Consider the following 20227-nt stretch of genomic DNA (forward strand, 5'->3'; position numbering starts at 1 on the left):
AAACTGTGTAGAGTGTATAATAAAAAGAAGATTATTTTTTTATGTAATAAAGGAATGTTGTAAATTATGACTTGTGTAGCTTTGTTTGGTTTAAAAAAAACATAACCAAAGCTTGACCAAAGTACAACCATCACCAAAAGTGCTCCAAAAGAAGAAAAAGTGTAGTGAAGGGGTCATTTTAGTTTTGAGGACAAGGGGAGGAAGGGCTTACTAAAGCCCCTCCAAATGCCTAACAACTCAAGGGCAGGTATTTTACGAGTACATCTATGGTGGGTTGGAGTTTTGGAGGGCTTTTTTGTTTTTTCTGCCATTGTAGGTAGATCTGATGATCACATCTGATGGTGACTACTCAGTGTCTTTCATTGACGCAACGTCGCTGCGCACTGAAACAAACTTATCTGCTTCAACTTTCATGTCTCGAAGAGGGTGGTGGATTGTTTATTATGAGGCCTAATGGGCCTCGGTAACCATTAAATTCAATTTGGGTCATGAGGTAGTCTAACCATCTAGGGCTACAAAATTGATAAGTTCAAAATCAATACGGAAGATACTCTTTTCGAAGTTCTCAGTCAGCACAGAAATTGGTATTATTCAGAAATTTGATGCACGAAAAACATTAATGATTTTTAGTCTAGTAATAGTAGTAAGTATAAAGTATGTAGTCTATCTAAAATTGTATAAAGCATGACCTTTTTAAGAAATAATACATTCACATTAAGATTGTTTTTTAGATAAATTAAGCAACCACGTGTTTGTTTCATCTTTGTTGTTTATTGAAGTAGACACGGACATACTGACGAAAATCGATGCCCGCCTTGACACATCTAAATCACCTATCTTACAACACCGATAGAGTTATGACTTTTCAGCCCACAGACTTCCACGGCTGGATAAAAGCCTCCCCCAAGCCTACTGTCTACTGTTTCCGCGACCTTCAACAGGTCGTCGATCCACCTTGGCTTACTCTGCGTCTTCCGTTAAGCGATCGCTACTCGAAAACTTTTTAGCTCCAGCTGCTATCTGTTCTACGAGCAATATGCCCTGCCCACTGCCACCCCAACCTCGCAATCTTTGGGCTATGTCGGTTATCATGGTTTTCCTGCGGATTTTCTCATTCCTGATTTGATCTCGAAGGGAAAGTCCGAGCATAGTCCTCTCTATTGCTTTTTAGGTGAACTTAAACCTCTAATAAAGCCCATTGCAAGCGACAACGGTTCAGTGCTATATGTCGTTACTGGCAACACATACGGTTGAAAGACTCTCGTTTTGAGACACCGTGATATTTGTAATGAGAAAATTCTGTATAGCTTTCCGAACACTGCCCATCCGATTTAGATTAAACAATTAACTGTTTTTTCGAAGCTGGACCTACCAAGCTAGACCGTTTATCCCGTGTAAATACTCGTCAACAATTTCGTGCGTAGAGATTCCCATCTTTACCGATTTTCTGAGTGTAGTGTTTTCTGTACTCAGGCCTTTCTAGTCCCGTACAGGCTAACGTCTGGGATATCTTCGGTATAATGCTAACCTAGTTGCCTAGGACCAAGTTTTGGAAATCGTCGCGGCTTATGGGATAAGACGTTCGGTACATTCGTATATAGCGATGCACCGGTGTTCGAATACTACAGGTGGGTACCAATTTTTGTAAAGAAATGTGAACATATGTACATAACGAATGTAAACTTTTAATTTGCGTAATTACTGTTTTTTTTTATTGCTTAGATGAGTGGACGAGCTCACAGCCCACCTGGTGTTAAGTAGTTACTGGAGCCCATAGACATCTATAACGTAAATGCGCCACCCACCTTGAGATATAAGTTCTAAGGTCTCAATTATAGTTACAACGGGTGCCCCACCCTTCAAACTGAAACGCATTACTGCTTCACGGCAGAAATAGGCATGGTGGTGGTAACTACTCGCGCGGACTCACAAGAGGTCCTACCACCAGTAACTTCGCAAATTATAATTTTGCGGGTTTTGATTTTTTATTACACGATGTTATTCCTTCACCGTGGAAGTCAATCGTGAACATTTGTTGAGTACGTATTTCATTAGAAAAATTGGTACCCACCTGGGATTCGAACATCGGTGCATCGCTCAACAAGAATGCACCGGACGTCTTATCCTTTAGGCCACGACGACTTCAATAGATATAATTGATTATCAATCAATTGTATTAATAACATTAATTAAGCAGGGCAGCTTCAAATTTACTTTTGTTTTAAATTACATGGCCAATTACTTCCAAGTAAAAAAAAAAAAACTTAATTGTATAGAAAGTTGACCTTTCTTGTACGACAAAGTAAATAAAATGGGACGCAAAGTTGCTTCATGTTATCAGGACGGGTAGAAACTCCTTAACGACCTTTATCTGAAATCGAGATCAGAGACTTCGAAGTTTAGAAGTGAACATACGTTATTTGTATCTTTATGCTTGTTTAACAAATGAAAGTTACAGGAAAAGTTTATTTGCAGTGAGGGGCCATTAGGAAAAACATTGATATTAGGAATGGTTTTCTGAATCGTGGACGCGTGGATTTAAGGTTGTTGTTGAAATACCGCACACGTGTACTTTTGAAAACACATTTTAAAACACGCGCACACCTAAATGCGTTATGTAAATTTCGGGTAGGAGGCGGTTCAACTGAGTTATGCTACAAATGTTTCAAATGTATTTCCGTAGCTATATGATTTCTTTGTTATTGCTTACATGGCTGGACGAGTACACGGCCCACCTGGTGTTTAGTGGTTACCGAAGCCCATAGACATCTACAACGTAAATGCCGCCACAGACCTTGAGACATGAGTTCTTAGGTCTCACTTGTAATAGTACAACGGCTGCCCCGCCCTTCAACCCCAAAACGCATTACTGCTTCACGACAGAAAAAGGCAGAGTACCTACCAGTGTGGACTCACAAGAGGTCTTACTACCAGTAATTACGTAAATGATAATATTGCGGGTTTGATGTTTATTACACCATGCTATTCCTTCACTCGTAAACATTTGCTAAGTACGTAATTCATTTGAAAAATTGGTACCCGCCTGCGGGATTCGAACACCGGCGCATCGCTACTCACGAATGCACCGGAATTCTTATCCTTTAGGCCACGACGACTTCTGCTTACGAGAGCTTGTTCAAAATCAACTAAATCTTTTGGCCGTTCAACAAGAACGACTATATTTTATTATTCAACATTTATATTATATATATTTTAAATTTTAGATAGAAAGATAAATATATTATATATTATTCATATACTTCATTAAAATATTGGATGCTACTCGTTGCTAACGCTCGCGCTGGCCTGTTGTTACAGCAGCAGCAGCAGCAGCAGCAGTAGCGTTAAATGTTTAACGCAACCTTGTTGGGAGTCGCATTAGAAGTCTCACTTCAAAAAAGTTTCTACCAAGTATAGAACCTCTACATAATCGGTGCTGCGACTGAGGTATATCGGGGTATTTTACCTACTTGGCAATGGATTATTAAAAAATGCAAAAAAAAAAAACTAGTGAAACTGTTACTAACACCAAACAAACGAATTACACTCATTTGCGATAACGATTCCCGCGTCACGTTTTATAAACACAATCATGTCACTGTGCCACATACCTACATCCTTACAGTGCTGATGACAACTGTACACGTTTCAGCTCAATTGAACCAAGGACGGGTGAACTCAAATAAAACAAAATAAACCTACATAGTACATGATACATCAAAGAATAAAACTAAATAAATATAAATCTAAAAATTATAAAAAAGCCGACGTATAAACGAACGCGTTCTCTTTCTCTGACAGAAGTTTCACAATCATCGTACTATTTTGAGTATGTTGGTGAGAATGTAGGAGAGAGCTTGCAGATCGAAGATGTAGGCGACAACACAAAACTATCTGAACTCGTCCGATTGAAACAGTGCCAGGCGCCGACACACCAAAATAATTTTCACTTCAGACATATCAGTCGGCCAGTACACAATTTCGAGATTGGTATTCCACAGCGTGTAATCACTAACATTGAATTCTAAATAATTATTTAGATACGAACTGTCTGATTTTTACATGTACACATAACACTTATCAATTAAGAAATTTAAGATCGCCAATTATTGCCCTGCTCGGACTGTATATGTAATTATCCGCAAATATTACGCAAAGAAAAGAGGTATTTTTTCCTATAATATATTTATTTCGCAACTAGTAAAACCCGGTCAATCTCCCATGTGCCTTTTGATTGAGTAAAATCCACGTAACATTAAAAGTGAATAAGCTACTGGCTTACCTCGTGTTTAGGTGATTACTCGAGCCCATATACTACTATGTAAACATCCTTATACATCTTGGGATATTGGATCTTTCAAATGTATTTTATATAGTTTATATCGTGTTGTAATTGACTATCACTAATTGTATGAAATACACCAATTTCTCGAAACTACTTACGCACCTCCTATCGTTGCCTAATGATACTACATATAACAGAAACCCTCTGCGGAGTGCCAATAACAACTGTATAAAGTTTCATAACAATAGGAGACATTGTCGGGGATGTTTATAAGATAAGCATTCTTTTTTATTTAAAAAGATAGAAGTATAATTATTTTTGTAAATGTGAATGCTAAAATTTAATAATTTTGAGCGTATTCACGATATGAGCTTACAGACGAATGAGCTCACGGCCAAGACAACATTTGGTACCAAAGCCGATAGACATCATACCGTAAATGCCGCTACAACCTTGAGTCATGCGACAGAAGTGTGCATAGTATTGTATAGTGGCTTTTCTACTCTTCAAATCCTAACGTATGACTGATCCTCCACAGAAATAGCTAAGACCGTGGCACCTGCCGGACCGAACTATCGTCAGAAAAAAATTATAGTACTCTATTATATTACTTTGCTTAGTTTTAATCTAAAAGTAAGACAAAATAATACTTTGATCACAAATATAATTTATGAAACGTTAATGAACTTCGCAAGTGGACGATAAATTATGGTTTGAAAATATTAGACAAAGGTCACGAAACGTTTCGGTCGCGCTAACCTTATATTTTATTAACGCTTTATCTAGTTGGATATAAAACGTTTATTAGCGTTATGAATAATACGGTACGATAAAATGAGCCTTTTGCTTAGACACAAACATATTTATCTAAATAAGACACGCCGAAGGAAACCGCAGCAGATATTTACGAGAAGTGTCAGCAAGCGACGTTACGACACACATAACCCCACTTAATGTTCCTGACTTTCACCCAACTCTCGATTAAGTTGCAACCACTACAACATCTTGTCTTTTGAGAAATCCAGACACTATTTCACATCTTGAAACGTGACGACTTTTAACTTTTGTATATTTAATCATGAAGACGAATAAGATTATTTGTTCGTACGAGGGCTGCACTAAAAGTATCGGGAATGGAATATTTCCACTGTTCCTGTCATATTAAAATCTTTTTAATTGAAAACTCCTTGGTTTTAAAAATCGAATACCATTTATTTATTTAAAAAAAGATTCTCGGTCTTGTCACGAGGTTTTGTCAAACTTGTTTAGTCGTTGAGAAAATGGAATTGACTCGAGAAAATTCAAGAACGATGATTTATTATGACTTTCGAAGTGGTTTAACACAAAAACAGTGTGTTGACCGGATGATTTCTGCATTTGGTGATGAAGCCCCATCCAAAACCACAATTTATCGCTGGTTTGCTGAGTTTCAACGTGGACGTGTCAAGCTCAGTGATGATCCCCGTCAAGGTCGTCCAAAAACTGCAGTCACCCAAGAAAACGTTGATGATGTGCGTAAGCTGATTGAGGAAGATCGACATGTGACATACCTTGAAATTCAGGCAACTTTAGACATTGGCATGAGTTAAATACAAATAATCTTGCATGAACAATTAGGTGTAAAAAAGTTGTTTTCCCGATGGATACCGCATTCGCTCTGTGAAGAGCAAAAAGCGGATCGCGTTACTTGGTGCGTCAGAACTCTCGAAAGATTCCACGCAGGATCCTCAAATGCTGTATACAACATTGTATCAGGTGACGAATCCTGGATATATGCGTACGAACCCGAAACAAAAAACCAGTCACGAGTTTGGATGTTCGAAAATGAGTTAAAGCCAACAAAAATTGTTCGTTCACGGAGTGTTGCAAAAAAAAATGGTGGCCACGTTTGTCTCCAAAACCGGCCATGTTACAACTATTCCTCTTGAGGGACAAAGAACGGTTAATGCAGAATGGTATGCTAGCATTTGTTTCCCACAGGTCGTTTCTGAACTCCGTAAAGAGAACTGCAACCGCCGCATCATCCTCCATCACGACAATGCGAGTTCTCATACCGGGCACAGAACAAAAGAGTTTTTAGAGCAAGAAAACATAGAATTATTAGACCATCCGCTGTACAGCCCCGATCTAAGCCCTAATGATGTCTATACTTTCTCTAAAATAAAGAATAAATTGCGTGGACAGAGATTTTCATCACCTGAAGAAGCTGTGGACGCCTACAAAACGGCCGTTTTGGAGACCCCAACTTCCGAATGGAATGGTTGCTTCAATAATTGGTTCCATCGTATGGAAAAATGTGTCAAATTTCGCGGAGAATACTTCGAAAAGCAATAAATACATTTTTAAATAGTAATGTTGTGTCACTTCGTTAATTCCCGAAATTTTCAGTGCCGCCTATGTATCGCTACATATTTCCTGTTGATTTTTGTTTTGTTGAAAAATAATTTTCAGGCTCTCGTGCTTGTTTAAACAAATTTAAATTCTAAAATTGATCAATAAACATGTTATAATAGTAATTGTAATAATATTGAGTCACTTTTTAATTGCACAGAGGAATACGAGGAGAACGAGCTCAAAGGCCACTTGGCATTAAGCGGTTACCAAAACCCCTTGAAACTAAGATTTGTTGATGGTAATTACGTATTCGTATAGAATTCAAACACCCTGGACTATTCTACTCTAATTGAAAACAATACGGGTATAAAAGTCTAATCAGAATCTTAAATCGAAATCTTAGTAAATGTAAAATGTAATAGATAATGATAAAATATCAAATCTCAAATATTTCAATTCGTAGGCCACAACTACTGTTTTTTTGATTAACCTTATAGACGAGAATGAGTTGTCTCCCGTATGTATGGATGTGGATGAGTAGGTATATATGCGTCGTCCGGACGCGTAGTGTAATGTGTTAAAGGTAAGCACAACCTTATTGTTACTCCAATTTCTAGGGTAATAATACTAAAATGTTTGTCTCAGTAGAAAGATTATTTCGTTCTTACGAATTATAGAAATAATTAAAAATCGCGATTTTTTAATCTATAAATCATTTTATGAAAATTTAACGATCTTGGCATAATATTCAAATGTGGACGAATAAAACCTTAGTTGCCCATGAAGTACGAAAACTTTAAGGTTTACAAAACACCGGAAATAATGAAAGATCAATAATAAACGCAAGATTAAACCATAAAAGTAATTTTAATCAACAAAGCTCAATTTCTAGATTTGATTTATTTTTCGAACTGGTGAGTTTTAATGAAAGTAAAGTCGATCTTAATTTTAACAACTAGATTTATTGAAACAAATTATATTCATAAGAAAGTCTGTATGAGCAAGTATAAATGTCTATTATCTTATTTTGATTCTGAGAAATCCGAGATATTATATAATTTTTTTTTCAAACTCATACAGACAATTCGTGGTTCTCGATAACATTACTTCTTACAAATACTGCAATCTACGTTGAGGTTCGAAGTATGTTATTTGTTCATGGGTTGTATTTTGATATCTATATTCAAATTCTGCTGAATCAGAATTACTTACAATATTCTATTAACTTCAAATTACGGAGTATACTTTTTACATGAAGAGTTATTTAACACTATAAATATTGACTATGAATAATTTGCAGGGAAATAATGTTCGAGCCACAAATCCTAAGTAATTGAAAAGGGCGCGTGATCCGAGGTACCGCAGAAAAATGATATGTTTTTCTTTAAATATTTTCAATTTGTTGAAATTCGATTGTCGAACTAAAAGAAAAAAAATACAATTCATTCATACTCTTCAAATTACTCGTAGGTGAAAAGATTTATTTCTGGAATAACAAAACCATTCTGTCACATCAAATATCACGATTGAAAATCATAAACTACATATAAGGCACAATTAGTCTCTGAACGTAATTGCTATCAGCAATAACGTATCAATAAAACTACTATTGTACACCTTAAGAATCCAATTCGACTTGAACATCTAACGTATTTCGCAATACCCTCGGGAAGAAATTCTATCTAGAGCACATCTCCCCGATTTAAATTCTTCCCTAATCTATCTTATTAATGTATCCCCATCCCCTACAAAGCAAAGATTAGGTGAATCAAATGCTCTTATTTTAATTTTGATGTCAGTTTTTTTTTTAAATTAAATCTTTAAAAAATGAAAAATTGCCTTTTTTTATAAGTAAAAGAGTGTTGAGAAAGGCCTACGGCTAAACTGTTACAATACGTTGGTTACATTGAGACAGGAGGCCAGTCTTAGTTACATTAGATTGTCTACTATTTTATCCTTCAAAAAGTGGTTTGATTATAATGCAGTTATTTTAATTAATATTTGCTTATTGCGTAAATTGTAACTCACCGAAACTCACCATAACATGTGCACCGCCATCCACTTTGTGATATGCCTGTCTCATCGTCCAGCATGACTGCTGCGCACCAGAAATATGTCCCTACTCGTTAGAGCTTACAATACGCCCTACCACCAGTACATTATTGACTTTATCTTAACTTGTACAATTCGAATATCTCATACATTTTCTAATAATGTATTTTCTTGGGTTATATGGGAGTAGAAATGAAGGATTATTTTAACTTTTCGTATCTATTGTACTAAACATACCTTAATTAATTAAATTAATAGGGAGTTGTGTGTTGGAGTCCATTTCACTAGGGTTTTACGAGTAATAGTACCTTTATTATGATTCTTGGAGCAATTTGATACTATAACTTAAAATAATGGTTTTAGATTTAGATAGATTTTGTTGTTGTTTTCAAATACACCTTTTTACTGTATAATATATGGATAGTAATGGTTTGGATAAAATTCTCCTAGTATGGAGCGGTTACAAGAGACCATCGCCGAACGCTGGAATATCAGATTGAATTGTTAACTGGATTGGATTATCAACTTTCTAATCATTGAAATCGGAACGCATGGTTAATGATGATGATTCGAAGCAGGGAACCTGAAGACCTACAACGTGTTACTTCCAATGTAAAACTCTTGAAGTCAATCGAATGTCTTAGTAAAATCTGCTATAAAAAATATCTACATGCTATCTAACAAATTTGCCATTTATGGTCCGATCCAGCAAAAATATTAATGGCCGAAAATAAATATTAAAAAAAATAGCAACTTGGGCTTGACACCTTTACATCTTCACATAATTTATCTTTTCGTTATTGAACAAACCAAAGCCGAAATTAGGTTAGAGAATTTATGAATGCAAAAATGAATAAAGTGGGCACGCATGAATATAGCCAGTACAAGAAATTTATAAACGAAATGACAATGTAATTATCAATAAAAGATTTTAATGATTATTGCTATAATTGTAATCCGCGAAAAATAAATCAAAATATTTCTGAAACTAATGCTCATAGCTTACGCAAAAGCTAATAGTTTATTGACATTTATATATCCTTTAAAAATTTGGAGCCGGTCCGCTTTTCAGTCTTTTTGGGGTCGAAAATCAAGAAAACAGTCTACCTAACTGAATTATTACCCTGCGAATGTTCGTCAGAAATACTAGTCATAGTGAGGACACTGTTTTCCGCAGTAAGAAATCACCCTTAGCATCGTTTAAAGGTCCATCGTGGTGCTAAATAAATACGACGAAATTGAATTTGTTCTAGTAGATGAGAAGTAATTAATAATGGATTACTAATAAACTTCTTAGTCCACGAGCATGTCTCCTGTCTCTGAAGTAAAAAAATAAATATGCATGACGCAAATTGTTCTTGTTGCGTAGGAGACACGTGAAAAATATCCAGAGAACGTGTACACGTCACTTGCAGGCAGCTATATTTAGTTTTTGCAGTTTTAAAAACGATCGTTATGTATAATTTTAGTTTGAACTCCGTGGTAAGTACAATAATATTCGAAACTCTTAAACATTCCAAAAGTAAAGAAATACTGTATAGGGCGTTTGTTTTCATACTTTAAATTATATTTTCGATTTCAGAACTAAATTTCCCAGAATCTTTTAAGAACCTGTAATCCAGCCCATTTCCAGTGATCTCATTTGCAAGATAAATCTTCACTGCGTATTCTAAAATTAAATAGGTGAAGCTCAAACAATTTTATCTAAGTGGATTTTTATTTCAGTGAATTTGAAAAAAAAGAAGTGAAACATGTTCGTGTGATCCATAAATGTATAGCATTGTTATAATTCATTAAAGCAAAAAAAAATGTTTCATGTTTTCTGCTTCATTAAACACGTGCAGTAAGTACCCTTTCAAGAAATATGTACGGTAGTATAATTATAATTAATTTTCTTTACCTTTAAACTTTAGCTGCTAGGTTAAAGTAATTTAGAAACGTTGAACGAAACCAGAGTAGAATGGCTCGGACCAAGTTTATTTTTAATTAAAGTCGCTGAAATAATAAGCGTATATAAACAGAAGAAAATTATACTGTTTTTTATTATAAACAAAATGAGTTTTTTCGATAAGCTTATGGATTAACGTGTTTGTCTTATGGTAGATTATTCGCGTAGAGGGCCTAATTTAACGTGAAAAAGGAAAGCCGACAGTATCAAGGATTCGTTCCGTACTGTCATTATCGGTGAAAACTATCGTCAGCCATACAAATGTTGCGTGGTGTCTTGTGGAGGAATCAAGATCGCGGCCACCAATTTAGAACAGTGGTTTTGGAAGTGCGATATAATCATTAATTTTCAAAAGAGGTCACCCTCCCGCGACAATTGCAAGTATCCCCTCTCGTACGCGGCGCGGTAGCTCCATTCCCTCCATACATATTTTTGGCCAGCATACCTTGGGCCGCGAAGGTCAAAGCCAGGTACTTAGGCGTCACCTTCGACATAGGGATGACATTCCGTCTGTATGTTAAAACAGTCCACGACGCAGCTGTATTCTTACCCGATCGCTTCTAACCCATGATTAGCAAGCGAAGAGAATTGACCCTGCCTAACAAGGTGACACTGTACAAAGCTTGCGTACGTTCTGTCATGACCAATGCGAATCTAAAGTTCGCTTACGTAGCCTGTACAAGTATTAACTCTCGCTAGATCATACAATCCCATTTCTGTAGGATAGCCGTCGGAGCACCACGATAAATACGGAATGTTGATCTCCCCGAAGGCCTACAATGATAATTGACGCGTTCCTGAAGATATTATCAGAACACTTCTTTGAAAAAGCGCCTTGACACGATAACCTTCTTATAATTTCCGCCTCTAATTACAAGACTGACCCTAACGACGGGTCTACGCAAAGTCATCGTCGACCTAAACATATCATATCGGACCCTCCCGATCCATTCTCGGTGCTTTTAGGCTGTCCAAGATTTCGACACGGAACCTAGCCCATAGATACAGCCCACTGAGTTTCTTGCTGAATATTTCCAGTGGGTCGCGATTCCGATCTAGTGGTAGATTCAGTGAAGTTCTGCTCTTGCTAGGGCCATTCTTAGTAATTTTTTTCAGGTTGAGCCCTGAGCTCACCTGCCCGTCGGAGCGTAGCTAGAATAGCTCTTTAGGCTACTAAATTTACTACTAAAGTAAATATTAACGAGACAAGAATAACTAATAACAACAAGAATAATTTAGGTATAAATGAAAAATTATGACATACGATGAAACGCAATTGTAGCACTTTATTTTCTAAAATAAATAACAAACTTATAAGAGTCTTTTTTTTATGATTGAATGATTAATGGTGGCCCGTAGGCCTTTCTAGTTTCACCAGGACAGGTGGGCGAGCAAAGGTTCAGCCAGGAGGGGTGGGATTTGCTAACAGCTACCCGAGCGCCTCCAAAGGAGACCTAACAACTCAAAAGCAACTGCTTCGCGAATGAATCTACTACCGGATCGGAATCGCGACCCGCTGAGATGATCCGGCGAGAAACTCAGCGAGCTGATTCATGGGTTAGGTTGCACGGTGAACTCTTTGCCGAGTTCGACGAGTACTTTTACCGGGGTCCCTGCTCCTAGTGTTAGAGCTGAAGGCGTCTAATGAAAAGGTTATTGGATCTTAACGGTAGGCAGCGGCTTGGCTCTGCCCCTGGCATTGCTGAAGTCCATGGGCGACGGTAACCACTCACCATCAGGTGGGCCGTATGCTCGTCTGCCTACAAGGGCAATAAAAAAAAAAAAAAAAAATCTGATGGATCCGTAAGGACGTGTCTAGGGCGTCGACGGTGACTGACTCCTGCATGATCAGGATTCGGGGAGTAGTCAGCGGCGGCTACGATAAGGCGATTATCATGGCGCATAGCCTTATCGAAGTACCGTTCCGACGCTGACTTCATGTATTTCTGGATAGATTCGAGGCCCAGGTCGTCGTGTAGGTCAACGTTCCTCACGAACCACGGAGCTCCGACGGCTAACCTGCAAAAGCGGGATTGTAGAGAAAGCGGGATTGTAGAGTATAAGAGTCTTGAGTGTTTGTCACACTATGGCCAATTAATACGAAGATAATTTTCTTATATCGTATTATAATTATATGTAGTCCATAAACTTAATATTTAATCATTTACGGAAGCAAGAAAAGCTCTAGTTATGGTATGATAAAAATCCTGGTTGGGTTTATTATAGGGATTTCATAATTGAACAGGGTAGGGTGCACAGACAAGTCAAAGCGTTTTAACCGCCTAAGCAAAGAAAGCTAGACTTCATTAGTAAATGTAGGTAGGTATATTTGTTTCTTATAATCTGACATAAATTTTTAATATCTAATCTATATATTTTTTATAGCAATAATATTTATTGGATTTTTTCGACACGTTTCGCGACGAGATGACCGGTTCATAGAGCGCCTCATTGTACAGGGAAGAGCTGATGACAGAAGACCGCGCGGGAGGTCACCAATGCGGTGGACCGCCAAATTAAAACTACAGTGGAAAGTCTCCTAAATGAGTGTAGTAGAATGGCCTCGAGCAGGGAGACATGGCGGGACATCGTGAGACACATCAAGTCTACCCCCTCCAACACTACATGAAGATCATGAGCACTCAGTCAAGAGTGACACGATTGAGAAGAAGAATTTATTGAACGGTGATGATGCGGTCACCAAGTACGTTCTGTTTGCTGCCATGACGCGTTGTTCATACGTTCTGGTGAAGTGCGTTTGATTTCATGTTCGATATGATTAATTAATGTTGTATTTCTAACAGATAATAAATAGTATTTATGGTACAAATATCCAGGAAGCTTGGCTCCTACCTCTATTACAAGAAAACGCTAATAAGCGTAGGGTTATATTAACGTTATTTAATTTGTCAACATATATACCTAGTCAGGTCATAAATTCTGTCACATGTTTAATGTAAAATAATTGAATCAAGTTTATTCATTATGTAATCATTCATATACCAAAATGAACTTAACAAAACATAGATTCTTATGACACTAAAGTTTATTCAAAATGACCTCCGTGATTTTGAATACAGGCCTTCAATCTGCGCGGCCAGTCGTCTATCGCAGCACGAACGAGGTCCATGTCAATATCGGCGGCTACCTTAATCAAGGATGTCTTGAGTGACTCCAAATTGGGATGAGGTTTTGAGCACGCCTTTTCCTCCAAGTGTTGCCATATCTTGTAATCTAACGGATTCAAATCTGGACTGGAGGAGGGCCAGTCTTCGTGCCGGATGAAGTCGATTTCACGCGTCGCCAGCCAGTCTTGTGTGCTCTTCGCTCTATGAGCTGGCGCCGAATCTTGTTGGAATACCCAGTGCCTGTTATTGAACATGGTATGAGAAACAGGTTCCACAAGGTTCGTCAGGACTGTATTTTGATACACAACTGCATTCGTTTTTACACCTTTCTCACAAAAATGTACCTCTGTTAAGCCCCAATCAGAAACTCCCAACCATATCATGAGCGAGAATGGAAAATGACCTCGTTGGACACGCGGAATACGGTTGCTCGCTTCTTCACTACTGTGTGCGTACACCTTATCATTTTGTTTGTTGTAGCTCTCTTTTCTACGGTAAAAATTTTTTCATCCGAAAAAAGAATTTCCCGATATTTTTTTCCCGCGTACCGCTTCAACAAAGCGCGGCATCTCTTAAGTCTCAGGTCCATTAGACGAGCATTCAAACGATCTCCTGTTTTTCTTTGATATGCCCGAAGCCCTAAGTCTTCATTTAACACCCTTTTCACCGTGGTTCTGCTTAACCCCATCTGAAGGGCCAACAGTTTCTGGTTACGTTTGGGATTTCTTTGAATTCGCGCCTTCACAGCTTTTATCACTGCTGGAGTCCTAACAGACCGAGGGCGACCACTTCTTGACCTGTCATCTACACTAGAGTCTTCATTGTATCGTTTGATGGTACGATAAACGAATCTTTTGGTTATATTCAAAATTTTCAGTATGTTAAAAATTTGAATTGGCGCGTAACCGCAACGATGCAACGCAATAACTGCAACACGGTCTTCTTTAAGCGTCCACTCCATATTTAAAAATGAGTAAAATTCTATAAAGTATACATTTTTATTTTCATGAACAATTCGAAATTCGAATTCAATAAACTTTTTTGTGGCCAGCATTCTAAAAGAAAAGTTTTTACTGTGTGACAATACTTATGACCTGACTAGTTACTTAGTCTGGCCATAAAAACTGTTACAAAGGAAAACAAAAAAAATTCTATGGCAAATAACATTTATTACTTTTACAGTGTGTTAGTTTAATACATAAATATAAAACAATTTCAAGTATAAAAAGCTTATTCGAGGTGGTCTCTATTGGCTCCAATACAGTCCTTTAAACGTTGAGGCCAGTTATCAATAGAAGCACGCACTCTTTCCATGGGAAAATTGTTCACTGCCAATCGTACGGATTGTTTTAGGGACTCCAAATTATCATGGCGCTTAGAGCAAGCCGTACTTTCTAAAACTGACCATAAATCATAATCCAGCGGATTAAGATCGGGACTAGACGACGGCCAGTCTTCAGCTCTGATGAAGTCCGAAACGTTCGTTTCCAACCAAGACTGCGTAGACTGAGCTTTATGACCTGGCGCCGAGTCTTGCTGGAAGGACCATTCTTGATTATTGAACATGGTGTTGTTAAGGGGCTTCACTACCTTCTCAAGAATGGTATCTTGATACACTTGTGCCGATGTTTTGATACCTTTTTCACAAAAGTATAGCTCAGTCACTCCTTCATGGCTAATACCTCACCAAACCATCACTGAAGTCGGATAGTGCCCACGTTGCACTCTGTCGACTAATTGGGAAGCTTTCTTAGAGCTTTGAGCATAAACACGGTCATTTTGTTTGTTAAAATGTTGCTCAATTGTAAAAAAATTGTCATCCGTAAACAAAAATTTTCTATGACCTCCCTTTGCGTACCGCTTCAGTAGTTGTTTCGATTTTACCACCCTATTCTCTTTTAAATTATCAGTTAAGAAATAACCAGTACGTCTCTTATAGGCTGCAAGTCCTAAGTCATCTTTTAAAATACACGACATGGTTCTAGGTGCTATCTTCATCTCCCGAGATAAAATCTTTTGCTTTCAGACAGGATTTCTTCGAATTCTTTCCCTTACCGCTTTGACCACCTTTTTCGTACGAACACTACGTGGACGGCCAGATCTTTTGCTGTCACAAACAGAGGAGGTCTCATTGCACCTATTAATAGCCAGGTACACAAACATTTTACTAATACCGAGCGTATGGAGAGTTTTAAAAATTGCATTTGGCTCCATACCTACTTTGTGTATTGCAATCACAGCGACTCGGTTCTCTTTATCACCCCACTCCATTTTAATATCGCAAAATATTGTATAATGTATTGGCGCCAAAATGAGAAAACTCAATGAGCAATCATATAAAAATGACAGATTCCAAATTCAAATGTAATATTTTGTTTATTTTTAATTGTAACAGTATTTATGGCCAGACTAAGTATAAGTATATGTAAATATATTACTTTTCTTTTTATAATGTCACTTCAGAACATCAAATATTATTGTAATGAAAATTCACATGTTCAAAGAACATCCATAGTTTGACCATGTTATAACCGCTTTAATTGTGGTTACAACGTGTGAAGAACTCAATAACCTTCAAAGTTTACGCAATGTATGTGATATTAAAACCTTTCATTGTAATGTTTTTAACGTGAAACCATTCCCACAATTTCAATCATATAGCTAATGATATTCTAAATGTTTTGAAATAGCTAGATACACCTATATAGATAGGTAGGTAGTAGATAGGTAATAGGTAAAACGATTTCAAATAATACTTCGATGTTCTTGCGTACTTAACTCACTGTTGGCGTTGGAGAGTAAGGGCGAGGATCTTGCTGTGACTCTCGGTAACGCAAGGACCTTCAACAGGGCCTGAATCGACAACCTTCCGAGTCTATTGGGGTCTTGGAGTCGAAGTTTACTGCGGCATTCCGTATTGTAGAAATATAAATACAAGTTGTCTTCAAATATTTTAGAAATTTTCAACATTCATGGCTATGGTTCTAGACCGGTCATTTAATTACTGTGACTCCATTGATTAACAGGATCATTCGCACTGCCGATAGTACCGTTCTTACAGATCTTTCGAAACTTCTTAATCTATGGGAGGAGCTATTTCCGTCAAGGTTTTGTGAAGTGCTGGAAATGTTCGAGATGATCTCCTGTTATCCTGTTGTTTAAAATGAGCACTACGGTGCGTTTCTAAAGATTTTTACCCCGTACCACTCGGCTCTGGAATAAACATCCCTGAACGGTGTTTCCAGAGTGCTATAACATTTCCTTCTTCAAAAGAAATTAGACGGTAGTCCGCAGCAGTAGGCAGCGGTTTGGTTGTATTCCTAGTATTGCTGATGTGCACAGACGATGATGACTACTTACCATGACGTTGGCAATATATGCATGCATCTGCATACAACGTACCTATTTTCTAAAGAGTTTGTTCTAAAAACATTGTTTCTTCGTTTTGTCATTGCATAATGGAGGCGTGTTTGCAAACTGCTATCGGCTGATGCTAAACAAGCTGATAATATCAAGATTTAGACAGTGGCAACCCTATATCAAATCTTAATTGTTAACTTCAAGATCGATCGACGATGAGTCGCCGTGACCGACGGGTCGTGGCGTGACGTGGTAAAAAATAAAACGGCTGGTGCATTCGTATCGAGCGAGGCTACTATGCTGGTGCTCGAATCCCGCAAGTAGATAAGTGCAGTTGTTCTTATAAGAATAAATGTACTTAGCATGTGTTCATGAACAACTTTCAAATTGTAAGAAAAACATCATAGTAAAAAACAAGCCAGCATAAAGAAATTTGCGTATATACTCGTGGGCCATATCGTAAACCCACATGGTCTATATACCTACACGGTATATAGGCAGCACTAACGAGATATACTTATATAGGTAGGTACATACATATACGTACATAGTGTGCATATTTTTACCTATACATAACAAATTGGCCCATTAGCTTGTTTATTCTTCTATCCAACAAACACAAATAATAAAATCTGAGCAGAACAAGCTACATTCTAAAAGCTAACGCGCAGGGTAAACAGAAATCACTGTGACTGGTCTCCCCAGAGAAAATCTCAACCTTAATATACAAATAATGCTATCAGTATTTTCGTTTAAGAAGAAACGAATGTAAACTAAAGCTGCAAAATGGCTATCCAACTTACATGACCATAATTCATGCTTTTATTGGAGTTTAGAGTTACAGACGAGGCATACGTCCCGCCTGTTATTAAGCGACCATTAAATAGAAATCCAAAAGCGCCACGCGCCTTGAGATGTAAAGTCGAAGTTTCACTTGTAGTATATAACAGCTGACCGACCCTACGAGCCGGGTTAATTTCTTCGCATTGTTCAGGCTATATGTATATAGTACTCTTCAGTTACAATAGTTAAATTAATTGTTTTTTCAGCTTTTAAGCTAGCTTATTACCTATCCAGGTCTGACAATACGAAACACCAACTTCAGCGTTAGCTTAAAGTTGCTCAGATTTTTGTCCGAAGAATTATGCTCGGAGACTCTTCTGAACTCTCAATAGCCCTATAGATCAGCAAGCTTTAATAGCAATTGGTTTAAATCAGGAAATCGATAACTGATGGAGCGAAGGTGTTCAGAATCCAATACTGTATGGTGCAATTGATCTAATCTGAATCAGAAGTAAACCCAAAGCGTGGAGTATCGATTATTGGGGTACACTGTCGGAGAGTCTACATATACGCAGCAGTGATATGGTAAATCCGGAATATAATAATAAGAATAATAAGAAGTCGTCGTGGCCTAAAGGATAAGATGTCCGATGCATTCGTGTTGAGCGATGCACCGGTGTTCGAATCTCAGGCGGGTACCAATTTTTCTAATGAAATACGTACTCAACAATGTTAACGATTGACTTCCACGGTGAAGGAATAACATCGTGTAATAAAAATGAAACCCGCAAAATTATAATTTGCGTAATTACTCGTGGTAGGACCTCTTGTGAGTCCGCACGGGTAGGTACCACCGCCCTGCTTATTTCTGCCGTGAAGCAGTAATGCGTTTCGGTTTGAAGAGTGGGGCAGCCGTTGTAACTACACTGAGACCTTAGAACTTATATCTCAAGGTGAGTGGCGCATTTACGTTGTGGATGTCTATGGGCTCCAGCAACTACTTAACACCAGGTGAGCTGTGAGCTCGTCCACCCATCTAAGCAATAAAAAAAAAAGCAAAACAACAATGTATATTATAATAAGGATATAATAATAAGGAATACAACAATGAAATTTATAATTCTTTTTATACAAGAGAGACTGTCTTTAATTACGAAGACAAAATTATTATTACCAGGGCGACCACTTTTTGACCTGTCATCTACACTAGAGTCTTCATTGTATCGTTTGATGGTACGATAAACGAATCTTTTGGTTATATTCAAATTTTTCAGTATGTTAAAAATTTGAATTGGCGCGTAACCGCAACGATGCAACGCAATAACTGCAACACGGTTTTATTTAAGCGTCCACTCCATATTTAAAAATGAGTAAAATTCTAAAAGTATACATTTTTATTTTCATGAACAATTCGAAATTCGAATTCAATAAACTTTTTTGTGGCCAGCATTCTAAAAGAAAAGTTTTTACTGTGTGACAATACTTATGACCTGACTAGTTATAATTAACAATTTATTAGGTGATTATTAGTTCGAAGTAAGGCCCAGAGGGCTAAGCTGACGTCTTTATGTCTATTTCTCATTGTTCTTCCTCGTATAAAGGTCAGGTAGTGAACTCCTAAACACAAACTTCAAATAATTAAATACCTTTGAGGCAATTGCTTGCTTCTACTTACTACATTTGATTTGAAAAGTTAACTAATTATTGAAAAGAAATTGAAGTAAACCAATTTTAACTAATCATTAGATATAGTATCTGGTGCGGAATAATGATATGTAGCAAATTATTACATTATGAAGAAATCAAATTAAAGAATACTTTAAATTTATTAGACATTGAAATCGATTTATACGATACGGAAGAGTTTCATCATATTTATTAATCGATTTTTATTGGTTTACTAGCTGACCCGGCAGACTTCGTAGCGCCTCAGTCGATAAATAAAAAACCTAAACTTTTGTATAAAATTAACCTAAAATAAACAAAAGGAATCCGTCCGACGGTGGACACATCAAAGGGAAAATAAAATTGTTATTTTTATTTAATTCCGAGCATTTTCATATTATTATTATTATTCATCATGACGTGGGAGGAGCTAGAACAGACTGCCCAAGACCGATATAAATGGAAAAATTTGATTCGAGCCCTACACCCCAGCAGAGGGTAATAGGAAAGAATGATGAATAATGATGATGATGATTTTCATATTTATCTAACTTTTAAACATTCTCTGGACTTCCACAAATAATTCAAGACCAAAATTAGCCAAATCGATCCAGTCGTTCGCGAGTTTTAGCGGGACTAACGAACAGCAATTCATTTTTAAATATATAAATT

Source organism: Bombyx mandarina, chromosome 23, assembly GCF_030267445.1.
Source record: "Bombyx mandarina strain Sakado chromosome 23, ASM3026744v2".
Lineage (NCBI taxonomy): Eukaryota > Metazoa > Arthropoda > Insecta > Lepidoptera > Bombycidae > Bombyx > Bombyx mandarina.